Genomic DNA, 15,761 nt, shown 5'->3' on the forward strand with positions numbered 1-15,761 from the left:
AAGGATGCACCTGAGCTCAATTTCGAGTCTCATAGCAAAGGGTCTGAATACTTACAGTGGGGAAAAAAAGTATTTAGTCAGCCACCAATTGTGCAAGTTCTCCCACTTAAAAAGATGAGAGAGGCCTGTAATTTTCATCATAGGTACACGTCAACTATGACAGACAAAATGAGAAAAAGAAATCCAGAAAATCACATTGTAGGATTTTTAATGAATTTATTTGCAAATTATGGTGGAAAATAAGTATTTGGTCAATAACAAAAGTTTCTCAATACTTTGTTATATACCCTTTGTTGGCAATGACACAGGTCAAACGTTTTCTGTAAGTCTTCACAAGGTTTTCACACACTGTTGCTGGTATTTTGGCCCATTCCTCCATGCAGATCTCCTCTAGAGCAGTGATGTTTTGGGGCTGTCGCTGGGCAACACGGACTTTCAACTCCCTCCAAAGATTTTCTATGGGGTTGAGATCTGGAGACTGGCTAGGCCACTCCAGGACCTTGAAATGCTTCTTACGAAGCCACTCCTTCGTTGCCCGGGCGGTGTGTTTGGGATCATTGTCATGCTGAAAGACCCAGCCACGTTTCATCTTCAATGCCCTTGCTGATAGAAGGAGGTTTTCACTCAAAATCTCACGATACATGGCCCCATTCATTCTTTCCTTTACACGGATCAGTCGTCCTGGTCCCTTTGCAGAAAAACAGCCCCAAAGCATGATGTTTCCACCCCCATGCTTCACAGTAGGTATGGTGTTCTTTGGATGCAACTCAGCATTCTTTGTCCTCCAAACACGACGAGTTGAGTTTTTACCAAAAAGTTCTATTTTGGTTTCATCTGACCATATGACATTCTCCCAATCCTCTTCTGGATCATCCAAATGCACTCTAGCAAACTTCAGACGGGCCTGGACATGTACTGGCTTAAGCAGGGGGACACGTCTGGCACTGCAGGGTTTTAGTCCCTGGCGGCGTAGTGTGTTACTGATGGTAGGCTTTGTTACTTTATTCCCAGCTCTCTGCAGGTCATTCACTAGGTCCCCCCGTGTGGTTCTGGGATTTTTTCTCACCGTTCTTGTGATCATTTTGACCCCACGGGGTGAGATCTTGCGTGGAGCCCCAGATCGAGGGAGATTATCAGTGGTCTTGTATGTCTTCCATTTCCTAATAATTGCTCCCACAGTTGATTTCTTCAAACAAAGCTGCTTACCTATTGCAGATTCAGTCTTCCCAGCCTGGTGCAGGTCTACAATTTTGTTTCTGGTGTCCTTTGACAGCTCTTTGGTCTTGGCCATAGTGGAGTTTGGAGTGTGACTGTTTGAGGTTGTGGACAGGTGTCTTTTATACTGATAACAAGTTCAAACAGGTGCCATTAATACAGGTAACGAGTGGAGGACAGAGGAGCCTCTTAAAGAAGAAGTTACAGGTCTGTGAGAGCCAGAAATCTTGCTTGTTTGTAGGTGACCAAATACTTATTTTCCACCACAATTTGCAAATAAAATCATAAAAAATCCTACAATGTGATATTCTGGATTTTTTTTTTTTCATAGTTGACGTGTACCTATGATGAAAATTACAGGCCTCTCTCATCTTTTTAAGTGGGAGAACTTGCACAATTGGTGGCTGACTAAATACTTTTTTTCCCCACTGTATGTGTACTTAAGGTATTTATTTGGTTTTATTTTTATACATTTGCAAAATGTTGAAAAAGTCAAGGGGTCTGAATACTTACCGAAAGCACAATTGCAAATGTGTCCCCTACGTATTTATTTGGACAGTGATGCTCTATACTCCAGCATTTTGGATTTGATATCAAATGTTGAATATGAGGGGACAGTACATAATGTCACCTTTTATTTGAGGGGATTTCCATACATATTTGTGTTACTGTTTAGAAATGAATGCAAAAAAAGGGTAAAAAGTTTTGGTAAAAAGGTAAAAAGTTTCGTCTTTGGTCCCATATTCCTAGCACAAAATGACTACATCACGCTTTTGACTCTACAAACTTGTTGGATGCATTTGCAGTTTGTTTTGGTTGTGTTTCAGATTATGTTGTGCCCAATAGAAATGAATGGTAAATCATGTATTGTGTCATTTTGGAGTCACTTTTATTGTAAATTAGAATACAATATGTTTCTGAACACATCTACCTAAATATGGATGCTAACATGATTATGAATAATCATTAATGTATCTTGAATAATGATGACTGAGAAAGTTACAGATGCACAAAGATCATGCCCCCAAAACATGCTAACCTCTCACCATTACCAATAATAGGGGAGGTTCTTATTTTTTGGGATGAATGATATTTATGACCCTGTAACTTAACACTCATCATTATTCACGATTCATTAATGATTATCCATAATCACGGTAGCAATATATCAAACACACGTTTGATATCAAACTTTGGTCCGTAGCCCATAGCTCCATAGCATTTGGTACAACTCTCATGCGTGTATTCTGTTGGAATGGAGGAATTAATGGAGCATCGATAGCCTAAAGCCCCACTTTACTAGCTATCTCAGCTTTGAATCTGTTATGATAGCGGTACATGTCAGCAGAGGTACTGTAATGGACTGTAATGGGAGTTTGTCCATAGATGCTATAGTTAGTGTATGTTGTATTTAGACTAGAGTTGCTACAGTAATGTTGTCACGCTGACTGTTTGGCTGTTTGCTTTTATCGCTGTTCAAGCAGCTGGTTTTGTGTCTAAACTCAGACAGCATTAAATGATGTGTGTTAGTGATGCCCATTTATTCACATGAATGCATCAATGGCATCCCTTTTAAATGTCTCCTCTCTGTTTCCCTTATCTTGTCCCATTTGTCATTTCACATTTCCAACTCATCATTTTTGAGTTCATGTGAGTATTGCTTGGTTAGCGATAGCTTCCACATTGTTTGCCTTCTAGCACTAGGAGAATGGTGTCCCACCCAGAGTATTACAATTTGGAAATTATATTTTCTTGCAAGTTCGTACAAAGGAGATGGTAATCCCATGTATGCCTATCCTGTATAAACAATTTGTCATTTGGAGAATGATGAAATAAAATAATTGTGTATTTGTCACATGCTCCGAATACAACAGCTGTAGACCTTACAGTGAAATGCTTACTTACAAGCCCTTAACCAACAATGCAGTTTTAAGGAAAATAAGTGTTAAGTAAAAAATTGATAATTAAAAAATAAAAATAGAAAATAATTAAAGAGCATCAGTAAAATAACAGTAGCGAGGCTATATACAAGGGCTACCGGTACAGAGTCAATGTGTGGAGGCACAGGTTAGTCGAGGTAATTGAGGTAATATGTACATGTAGGTAGAGTTAAAGTGACTATGCAAAGAAAATAAACAGAGAGTAGCAGCAGCATAAAAGACGAGGTGGGGGGGTGACAATGCAAATAGTAATGGTAGCCATTTGATTAGCTGTTCAGGAGTCTTATGGCTTGGGGGCAGAAGCTGTTAAGAAGCCTTTTGGACCTAGACTTGGCGCTCCGGTACCGCTTGCCGTGCGGTAGCAGAGAGAACACTCTATGACTAGGGTGGCTGGAGTCTTTGACAATTTATAGGGACTTCCTCTGACACCGCCTGGTGTAGACATCCTGGATGGCAGGAAGCTTGGCCCCAGTGATGTACTGGGCCGTACGCACTACCCTCTGTAGTGCCTTGTGGTCGGAGGCCGAGCAGTTTCCATAACAGGCAGTGATGCAACCAGTCAGGATGCTCTCGATGGTGCAGCTGTATAACTTTTTGAGGATCTGAGGACCAATGCCAAATCCTTTCAGTCTCCTGAGGGGGAATAGGCTTTGTCGTGCCCTCTTCATGACTTTCTTGGTGTGTTTGGACCATGATAGTTTGTTGGTGATGTGGACACCAAGGAACTTGAAGCTCTCAACCTGCTCCACTACAGCCCCGTCGTTGAGAATGGTTGCGTGTTCGGTCCTCTTCTTTTTCCTGTAGTCCACAATCATCTCCTTTGTCTTGATCACATTGAGGGAGAGGTTGTTATCCTGGCACCACACGTCCAGGTCTCTGACCTCCTCCCTATAGGCTGTCTCATCGTTGTCGGTGATCAGGCCTACCACTGTTGTGTCGTCGGCAAAGTTAATGATGGTGTTGGAGTCGTGCCTGGCCATGCATTCATGGGTGAACAGGGAGTAAAGGAGGGGACTGAGCACGCACCCCTGAGGGGCCCCCGTGTTGAGGATCAGCGTAGCAGATGTGTTGTTACCTACCCTTACCACCTGGGGGCGGCCCGTCAGGAAGTCCAGGATCCAGTTGCAGAGGGAGGTGTTTAGTCCCAGGGTCCTTAGCTTATTGATGAGCTTTGAGGGCACTATGGTGTTGAACACTGAGCTGTAGTCAATGAATAGCATTCTCACCTAGGTGTTCCGTTTGTCCAGTGTGGAGTGCAATAGAGATTGCATCATCTGTGTATCTGTTGGGGCGGTATGCAAATTGGAGTGGGTCTAGGGTTTCTGGGATAATGGTTTTAATGTGAGCCATGACCAGCCTTTCAAAGCACTTCATGGCTACAGGTAGAGTATCTTATGATAAGCTGTAGACCACACAAGAGAGTTTTCATCTATATTTTTCATAGCTGTCTATTTACCACCACAAACCAATGCTGGCATTAAGATTGCACTGAATGAGCTGTATAAGGCCATAAGTCAACAGGAAAACGCTCATCCAGAGGCAGCACTCCTAGTGGCCAGGGACTTTAATGCAGAGAAACTTAAACCCGTTCTACCTAATTTCTACCAGCATGTTAAATGTGCAACCAGACGGAAAAAAAACTCTAGACCACCTTTACTCCACAAACAGAGACGTATACAAAGCTCTCCCTCGCCTTCCATTTGGCAAATTTGACCATAATTCTATCCTCCTGATTCCTGCTTATAAGCAAAAACTAAAGCAGGAAGCACCAGTGACTCGGTTAATAAAAAAAGTGGTCAGATGACGCAGATGCTAAGCTACAGGACTGTTTTGCTAGCACAGACTGGAACATGTTCCGGAATTCTTCAGATAGCATTGAGGAGTACACCACATCAGTCACTGGCTTCATCAATAAGTGCATCGACGATGTCGTCCCCACAGTGACCATACGTACATACCCCAACCAGAAGCCATGGATTACATGAAACATACGCACTGAGCTAAAGGGTAGAGCTGCCGCTTTCAAGGAGCGGGACTCTAACCCGGACGCTTATAAGAAATCCTGCTATGCCCTCCGACTAACCATCAAACAGGCAAAGAGTCAATACAGGACTAAGACTGAATCGTACTACACCGGCTCTGATGCTCGTCGGATGTGGCAGGGCTTGAAAACTATTACAGACTACAAAGGGAAGCACAGCCGCGAGCTGCTCAGTGACACAAGACTTCCAGACGAGCTAAACCACTTCTATGCTCGCTTCGAAGCAAGCAACACTGAAGCATGCATGAGAGCACCAGCTGTTTCGGATGACTATGTGATCACGCTCTCCGTAGCCGATGTGAGTAAGACTTTTAAGCAGGTCAACATTCACAAGGCCGCATGGCCAGACGGATTACCAGGACGTGTACTCCGAGCATGTGCTGACCAACTGGCAAGTGTCTTCACTGACATTTTCAACATGTCCCTGACTGAGTCTGTAATACCAACATGTTTCAAGCAGACCACCATAGTCCCTGTGCCCAAGGACACTAAGATAACCTGCCTAAATGACTACCGACCTGTAGCACTGACGTCTGTAGTGCTTTGAAAGGCTGGTCATGGCTCACATCAACACCATTATCCCAGAAACCCTAGACCCACTCCAATTTGCATACCACCCCAACAGATCCACGGATGATGCAATCTCTATTGCACTCCACACTGCCCTTTCCCACCTGGACAAGAGGAACACCTACGTGAGAATGCTATTCATTGACTACAGCTCAGCCTTCAACACCATAGTGTCCTCAAAGCTCATCACTAAGCTAAGGATCCTGGGACTAAACACCTGAGCACGCCCCCATTCTCATCGACGGGGCTGTAGTGGAACAGGTTGAGAGCTTGAAGTTCCTTGGTGTCCACATCACCAACGAACTATCATGGTCCAAACACACCAAGACAGTCGTGAAGAGGGCACGACAAAGCCTATTCCCCCTGAGGAGACTGAAAAGATTTGGCATGGGTCCTCAGATCCTCAAAAAATTCTACAGCTGCACCATCGAGAGCATCCTGACTGGTTGCATCACCGCCTGGTATGGCAACTGCTTGGCCTCCGACCGCACGGCACTACAGAGGGTAGTGCGTACGGCCCAGTACATTACTGGGGCCAAGCTTCCTGCCATCCAGGACCTCTATACCAGGCGGTGTCAGAGGAAGGCCCTCAAAATTGTCAAAGACTCCAGCCACCCTAGTCATAGACTGTTCTCTCTGCTACTGCACGGCAAGCGGTACCGGAGTGCCAAGTCTAGGTCCAAAAGACTTCTCAACAGCTTCTACCCCCAAGCCATAAGACTCCTGAACAGCTAATCACGGCTACCCGGACTATTTGCACTATTTGTTTTACAGACGTGAGTGCTACGGGTCGGTAGTAATTTAGGCAGGTTACCTTAGTGTTCTTGGGCACAGGGACTATGGTGGTCTGCTTGAATGATGTTGGTATTACAGACTCAGTCAGGGACAGGTTGAAAATGTCAGTGAAGACACTTGCCAAATGGTCAGCGCATGCTCGGAGTACACGTCCTGGTAATCCATCTGGCCCTGCAGCCTTGTGAATGTTGACCTGTTTAAAGGTCTTACTCAAATCGGGTATGGAGAGCGTGATCACACAGTCGTCCAGAACAGCTGATGCTCTCATGCATGCTTCAGCGTTGCTTGCCTCAAATCGAGCATAGAAGTAATTTAGCTTGTCTGGTAGGCTTGTGTCACTGGGCAGCTCACGGCTGTGCTTCCCTTTGTAGTCTGTAATAGTTTGCAAGACCTGCCACATCCGACGAGCGTCGGAGCCGGTGTACTACGATTCAATCTTCCAGTCTGTGCTAGCAAAACAGTCCTGTAGCTTTGCATCTGCATCATCTGACCACTTCTTTATTGACAGAGTCACTGGTGCTTCCTGCTTTAGTTTTTGCTTGTCAGCAGGAATTAGGAGGATAGAATTATGGTCAAATTTGCCAAATGGATGGCGAGGGAGAACTTTGTACGCATCCCTGTGTGTGGCGTAAAGGTGGTCTAGAGTTTTTTTCCTCTGGTTGCACTTTTAACATGCTGGTAGAAATGAGGTAAAATGGATTTAAGTTTCCCTGCATTAAAGGCCCCGGCCACTAGAAGCGCCACCTCTGGATGAACGTTTTCCTGTTTGCTTATACAGCTCATTGAGTACGGTCTTAGTGCCAGCATCGGTTTGTGGTGGTAAATAGACAGCTACAAAAAATATAAATGAAAACTCTCTAGGTAAATAGTGTGGTCTACAGCTTATCATGAGATACTCTTTCTCAGGCGAGCAAAACCTTGAGACTTCCTTAATATTAGATTTCGTGCACCAGCTGTTGTATACAAATATACACAGACCGCCACCCCTTGTCTTACCGGAGGCCGCTGTTCTATCTTGCCGATGCAGCGTAAACCCCGGCAGCTGTATATTATCCATGTCGTCGTTCAGCCACGACTCGGTGAAACATAAGATATTACAGTTTTTAATGTCCCGTTGGTAGGAGATTCGTGATCGTAGCTCGTCTATTTTGTTATCCAATTATTGTACGTTGGCTAATAGGACTGATGGTAGAGGCAGATTACCCACTCACCGTCGGATCCTTACAAGGCACCCCGACCTACATCTCCAATATCTCTGTCTCTTTCTCCTGCGAATGCCGGGGATTTGGTTCTGGTCGGGTGTATGAAGTAAATCCTTTGCGTCCGACTCGTTAAAGAAAACATCTTCGTCCAGTACGAGGTGAGTAATTGCTGTCCTGATATCCAGAAGAGACGGTGGCAGAAACATTATGTACAAAATAAGTTACAAATAACAAAAAAAAACACACACAATAGCACAATTGGTTAGGAGCCCGTAAAACGGCAGCCATCTGAATAAAAGTGGAAAACTGTTTGGATTTGGAAAAGTCATTAATGTGAGGACATTTTGTCATTTTTGTCATCCAACTTTTAACCTAAATCCAATGACATGGTGAAATGTTTTGTTGATTTCACATTGAATTCGCATTAGTTGACAACTCAACCAAATGTGAATCAAAGCTAGACGTTGAAGTGACGTCTGTGCCCAGTGGGATGCTTGCAGTGAAGTAACATTGACAAATTAAAAGTAGTGGGGTGAGTCCATGCGGTGAATCAAATGAAGCTGTGTTTACATTTAGCTTTTGACCATGACCGAGAGACAGTTTAGAGGGCATGTTGTACTGTATCTGCACTGGGACTCTTTCAAGATGCATGAATGTCCCTGTTGGAGTTGAATACACAATAATAAACGATTATTGTGTGTTCAGTGGAAGTCAAATCAGGTCACTTTTGTTATCTAACTCTCTTCAGTCCATTAGGACTGAAACTTTTGCTGGTTTCTAGCTCTGCCTTTATCAGCAACAAACATCTTCAATCAATGACTGACCGGGAAGAAGAGAAAACTAGCAGAAACTGTAGGTCTGTAGAACCAGGACTGTGGACATCTACTTTGAAAAGTTTGGATATGCAAAATACAGTTGACTTATCTAAATATTGAGAAAGGCCATTGGGATGTGCATAGACACTGAGTATTCAAAACATTAAGATCACCTGCTCTGTCCATGACATAGATTGACCAGGTGAATCCAAGTGAAGCTATGATCCCTTATTGATGTCACTTGTTAAATCCACTTCAATCAATGTAGATGAAGGGGAGGAGATAGGTTAAAAAAGGATTTCTAAGCCTTGAGACAATTGAGATATGGATTGTGTATGTGTGCCATTCAGAGGGTGAATGGGGAAGACAAAAGATTGAAGTGCCTTTGAACGTGGTATGGTAGTAGGTGCCAGGCGCACTGCTTTGTGTCAAGAACTGCAACGCTGCTGGGTTTTTCATGCTCAACAGTTTCCTGTGTGTATCAAGAATGGTTCAACACCCAAAGGACATCCAGCCATCTTGACACAACTGTCGGACGCATTGGAGTCAACATGGGCAGGCATCCCTGTGGAATGCTTTTGACACCTTGTTGAGTCCATGCTCCGATGAATTGAGGCTATTTTGAGGGGAAAAGGGGTGTTCCTAATGATTGGTATACTCAGGTGTTCCTAATGTTTGGTATACTCAGTGTGTAACACCTATATAAACTCACATATTGTAGTAAATCATGACAGGCCCTGAATGCACCATGTTCGTCCCTGGGCGGCGTCGAGATTACCTGGGCTCCATAATGAGTGTGGAGTGGGACATCTGTCACTGCCCTCTTTATGGCCTGCTCTCTTCTCAGAGGAGGAGATATTAGACTGGTATTAGGTGGGCGATTGATTTAGCTGCCGCACACTGCAGGAGATGGGTCTTAATGCGTAGCCCCTTTTCAGATGAGGAGTGGATGAGCATAGGCAAACAGAGAGGAATGTGCTATGGGCTTGTATAATGAGCAAAGTAAAGAGAGAAGAAGAGAGAAAGGTTAGAGGAGGATATGGACTGACTACAAACATTGGGAGAGAGTGAAATGGACAGAGGCGTGGTGAAAGAAAGTCAGAGACAGTTCATAGTTAATTTTTGTATAGAACTATATTTTGTGGTGTAAAACGACAGCAACTATTTTTTAAATGTTTTTTTATTTTTTATTTATCAAACTCAAATCTTACTGCTGGTAATTACATTAGCATTCCTCCCAAAAAAGAAAGAATAAGCAAGGAATAAGTTAGTCCTAAATATTTCAAAAACTAAAAGCATTGTATTTGGGACAAATCATTCACTAAACCCTAAACCTCAACTAAATCTTGTAATGAATAATGTGGAAATTTAGCAAGTTGAGGCGACTAAACTGCTTGGAGTAACCCTGGATTGTAAACTGTCATGGTCAAAACACGTTGATACAACAGTAGCTAAGATGGGGAGAAGTATGTCCATAATAAAGCACTGCTCTGCCTTTTTGACACTATCAACAAGGCAGGTCCTACAGCCCTAGTTTTGTCGCACCTGGACTACTGTTCAGTCGTGTGGTCAGGTGCCACAAAGAGGGACTTGGGAAAATTGCAATTGGCTCAGAACAGGGTAGCACGGATGCCCTTAAATGTACACATAGAGCTAACATTAATAACACGCATGTGAATCTCTCACGGCTCAAAGTGGAGGAGAGATTGACTTCATCACTATCTGTTTTTGTAAGAAGTGTTGACAAGCTGAATGCACCAAGTTGTCTGTTTAAACTACTAGCACACAGCTCGGACACCCATGCATACCCGACAAGACATGTCACCAGAGGTCTCTTCACAATCCCCAAGTCCAGAACAGACTAAGGAAGGCACACAGTACTACATAGAGCCATGACTACATGGAACTCTATTCCACATCAGGTAAAAATGCATGCAGTAGAATCAAATAAAAAAAAAATAGATAAAAATATACCTTATGGAGCAGCGGGGACTGTGAAGAGACACACACAGGTACAGACACACACATACGCACACACATGCTAGCACATACACTCTACACACACGTACATTGCAATTTTGTTGTGTGGTGGTATTATACATTTTGTATTGTATATATGTAGTGGTGTAATAATGTTCTATGATGTACTGTTTTATCTTTTATTTTATGTGTGATATAAGTGCTTTAATGTGTTTGGACCCCAGGAAGAGTAGCTGCTGCCTTGGCAATACAAATACAAATAATAAATTACTCCCCTTTCTCCCCACACAACAATACAGTTTAATCACAAACACATTTTAGTAAAACTGAAGCTGCACAATCTTGAGCCCACCATTGGGCTGGCATTTGCATAAGGTAGCTGCATTCCAAAAATGCAATCAATTCAGAATATCTTTGAACACGCTATATAGTGCCAATGGCAAGGAATATGACAGTATTGATGGAAAGGTCAATATGTATCAGGGAACCACTCCAAATCCTGCCTTCTGCTTTTGCTAAAGCACTTCCATAGCAATAGCTGTTACAGTATATGACCAGCTCAGTTCATGCTGTTGTAGAAAAATTAACCACCACCCACATAAATAGTGCAACTTCTGATGACTACATGGTGTCCACTAACTACCTAAAGATCATGAAAAGTTTGTTGAACATCCCAATTAAGCCTTAAGTGCACATACACACATACACACACACACACACACACGCATACACACACGTAGTGTGGTAATATTTATCATATATGCATATTATATATACCTCACATGCGACCCATAATAAGACTAAGCAATTAGCCTATATTTATCTGACTCCATAAAGATAATTAAAATATGCAAGCAGACTTCAATAATTGCTCTGAGAGAGTAATAATAATGGCAGATATTTCAAAACATTGTAACATGTAACAAGGTATAAAGCTTAAGTTACAAACATTAGAGTGCAATACTCTAGGCATGATCAGAGAGGAGAGAGAGAGAGAGAGAGAGAGAGAGAGAGAGAGAGAGAGAGAGAGAGAGAGAGAGAGAGAGAGAGAGAGAGAGAGAGAGAGAGAGAGAGAGAGAGAGAGAGAGAGAGAGAGAGAGAGAGAGAGAGAGAGAGAGAGAGAGAGAGAGAGAGAAGTCCTAGCCTGAAAAGCCATTCCCCAAGAGTCTCTGGGGTGGAGAGAGAAAGAAAGCCAGTAGGTATCTCACAAGTGCAGTTCAGGAACAAAATAGAACGAGACAATGAATCTAATACCCTTTTTTAAGCATATGAGTTGTTTGGATTCCAAATCTGAGTTGTTGACCAGTAGTATTACTGTAAAGTTAACCTCCAATCAGATATCAGACCTACAGGATGTAAAGACATCAGAACCTCTGCTACCCAGAGGTGTGACAAGAGGGGTTTGGTGAGATAATGCAGTGACTTCTGAATTCCTATGACAACAGAAAGGAATTCTTGCATACAGTTGATAAGAGTCACTTCGGGGGCTGGGCCGCCCTACAAAGACACACACACAACTTTACCATGGCATCCCCCGGCCATGCATGTCAAGCTCTGATCAGAGGCACTAAAGTAGGTTAGAGTCTGAGTAATCTAGTTAGTCTGCATTAACATAGACAGAGGTCGATATCATGATTGTCAGAGGAAGAGGGAGGATGAGGGCTTGTCTTTATAATGGCATTTTCCTCAGTACACAACAGGCTGATGCATATTTACATTTTACATTTTAGTCATTTAGCACACACTCTTATCCAGAGCGACTTACAGTTAGTGAGTGCATACATTTTTCATACTGGCCCCCCGTAGGAATCGACCCCACAACCCTGGCGTTGCAAGCACCATGCTCTACCAACTGAGCTACAGGGGAGATATAGAGTACTTTTCCATAAAGATGTACTGTATGTAATACAAGTGCTAATTTCTGTCTGCCAATGACTTTATTTATGAAGGTGTTATGACAGCAAATGTTTTGTAATTAATGCTGAAGTAAGTTTTACTACAAGTCAATTAAATCTTAAGCAAAGGTTATTAAATGGGTTTGTGCATAATTAGATACAGTATAATGCAGAATTACGCATAATACATTTCATACTCCAGTAGGTCTGTGCAGAGATGTCTTATAGTTGGTTTGTGAAACAGCTTATTTGTGGACTCATGTAAAAACATTTCGCTACCTTCTGGTCATAATATACTATTTTGCCAAGAAAACGTAGCCTATTTAGTTAATATTTTTTGTGTGATGCTGAGTCTCTCTCCAAGGTAGAGTATTTTAACCTTTTAAAGCCAGATTTTGTATTCTGAAGTGATGCTTGAGGAAACATGACCAGAAATTCGACCCATAACTACTCATTAATCCTCTTTTCTGCTTCCTGTCTATGGCCAGGATAGTGTAGCTGTGCTCTGGAACGCCGCCCTAGGTTTAGCACTGGGACTTTGAAGTCAGCATCAGCCATCTTAGTCTGTGCCCTCTCCCTGAGCTGTTGCATGGCCACCTTTCATCCAGGATTAATCTGAGATAGAAATGCCACTGAACACTTTTTTAAGGCAGGACCAAAGTTGATGCTGTTATATTCTCCATATGTTTGCCTTTGGGAATGACTTGAGCAAACCTGCCCGTTGTCCGTGAGGTCTCATTTCCAGTCCATTACATTGCCTCTCCTTCTCTGGTTTCAAGATGGAAACAGAATAGTGTTCTTTCCACCAAGGGAAATCTTAAAACCAATAACTTATTGTCCCTGTTTCACAATAGGCTAGGCAAACTTGAGAGAGTGTGTGTGAGAGAGAGTGTGTGTGTGTGAGAGAGAGAGTGTGTGTGAGGGGAGCCAGGCCCAGCCAATCAGAGTTTTTTTTTCCCACAAAAGGGCTTTATTACAGACAGAAATACTCCTCAGCACCCCCAAATAACAGGGATATAAACAAATATGTGCACAACATTTGAGAGAAATAAGCTTTTTGTGCACATGGAACATTTCTGGGATCTTTTATTTCAGCTCATAAAACATGGGACCAGCTCTTTACATGTTAATATTGCAGATAGATTGTATCTTCTATCAATGTAATTGTCTGCATCACTTCCAATCCCCCATGTTTATTTTTATTTTTTATATATATATTCCCCTTTATTACTTTTCAACCCCACCATCCTTTCCCTACTTGGAGTAAATTAGTGAACAACAACGCCCAGGCCTCTACTTCCGGTCTATACTTACTATCTACACCTTATGGACAGAGTTAATTTTACAATAATTCTCTATATATATATATATATATATATATATATTTATTAATTTTTTTGCTCCTGAACCTCTTCTACTCTCAACCTCTCCGATCATTTTCGTGATGTCCATCCGGTTTGCTTCTAAATGCCATATCTTTCTAACTGTGCTCTTTCCCAAAAGCTCCCAACATACAACCTATATACTTATTATGGACACAGTATGCTTACATTATTAGCTATCTTTGTTATTATTTGTTGTTATTTGTTATTAGTCCCATCCTTCAACTCTATTCAATACCTCCCATCTATCTCTTAACACCATCCATATAGGATTTCTATTTGCCATATATATTTCAACCGTACTGTGATGTTTTACAAAAGTTCTGAACCTTTCTATTCTCATTGCTTCTACAGATTGTGAATTAAAAATAAACATTTTTGCTAAAAGTATTATTATATTATTGATTGATTGACTATGACTTTTCAGATCACCCAGTAATGCTATCTGCAAGGTTAGTTCCAGGTAAATATTGCAATCCTTTAGCCATTCCTGGACCTGTGTCCAAAAACAAGCTACAAATGGACAGAACCAAAACAAATCTCTTCACAGCAAAATCTGCAGAGCTGGGAAGATTGTATCCCCCATATAAATAACATTCTATTGGTAGCAAGAATTTTATATAATAATTTAAATTGAAAGATTCTAATTTTTGAATCCGGTGTCGTTTTGCGTGTCAGTTCATAAACACTATGCCATGGGATCGGTACGTCAAAGATCTCTTCCCAACTATTTTGCAATCTATATGGGACGGCTGTCAATCCTTTGGTCCTTAAGTGAAACTGATATACTTTTTTATTTATCACAGTTTTCCTTAACCAATTATGTTCTTTAATGCAAGGCCGACAGACAAGTTCCTTACTTTCTCCCCCTTCAACTTTCCTCTTCCACTTTTGCGGTAAGGCTGCAATTATTTGGTTGTAATTTTGGATAGAGCAGACATTTCCATATGTTTTTGTTAGCTGCATGTGCGACATAACTCCACCAGTCCTACCGATGATATCATTTACGAAGATTATACCTTTTTTAAACATTCTGTCAGAAAATAAAGGTTTTTTGTCAATTAGTATATTTGAATTTAACCACAATATTTGTTGCATTATTTGTTCTGTCGTTTCTGGAGGATTAAATTGAAATTGCAACCAACTTTCTATGGCTTGTTTTAGAAATAGTGACATTTGGGAGATTATTTCCTTTTCAAATAACTGAAAGTGAGAGGTTGTAATCTGAATAAAGGGAAAAAGGCCTTTCTTGAACAGTGGGTGAGACAATCTTACTAATTTGCTTGAGAACCAGTTCGGATTTAAGTATAACTTTTGGATGACTGAAGATTTTAGTGATAGGTCTAATGCTTTAATATTTAATCATTTCTGTCCTCCGAATTCATATTCATTATAGCTCTTTACATGTTGCATTTATATTTTTGTTCAGTGTATATTACCATTGTCAGCTCTCTACCCTCTCTAGTGTACGGTATGTGTGTATGCTGTCTGATATACTGTGTGTGTGTGTGTGCATGTGTGTGTGTGTGATCATGCATTTGTGCATGCGTGTGGCTGGGTGAGACCGTTTGCTCTGAACACTGATGAGGGTCCTGAATGACTCATCAATCCTCTAGAGGTGCAACGAGAGAAGATTGGGAAAAAACTCAAACCCACATACAGCAGATTGCCACAATTCCCACTGTGGGGAGTGAGACACTATGCAAACGGCATGGTTCACCTCTCTTTAAAAATCCAGTTTGACATTTGGCACGACTGCAGCTATGGCTGTAGGCTTGGTTATTCTCAGTGGAGAGCCTGGTTTCCCTTCGCCTTTGATTTGCCTGTTCAGCACAACCACTCTGGAGAGGCTTCCCTCCACATTTCTCTGGGAGATGCACACCCGCCACTCCACTGGCTGTAACCTATAAACAGAGAAAAACTGCG

General features: G+C 42.0%; 1 protein-coding gene across 2 annotated transcripts in view; it reads left to right on the forward strand.

Moving 5' to 3' along the window:
- Nucleotides 1–15,761, forward strand: part of LOC121571305 (glutamate receptor ionotropic, delta-1-like) — a 515,242-nt gene that overhangs the window by 296,048 nt on the left and 203,433 nt on the right. The gene's annotated exons all lie outside the window — the stretch shown is intronic.

This window comes from Coregonus clupeaformis, chromosome 1 (genome assembly GCF_020615455.1).
Source record: "Coregonus clupeaformis isolate EN_2021a chromosome 1, ASM2061545v1, whole genome shotgun sequence".
Lineage (NCBI taxonomy): Eukaryota > Metazoa > Chordata > Actinopteri > Salmoniformes > Salmonidae > Coregonus > Coregonus clupeaformis.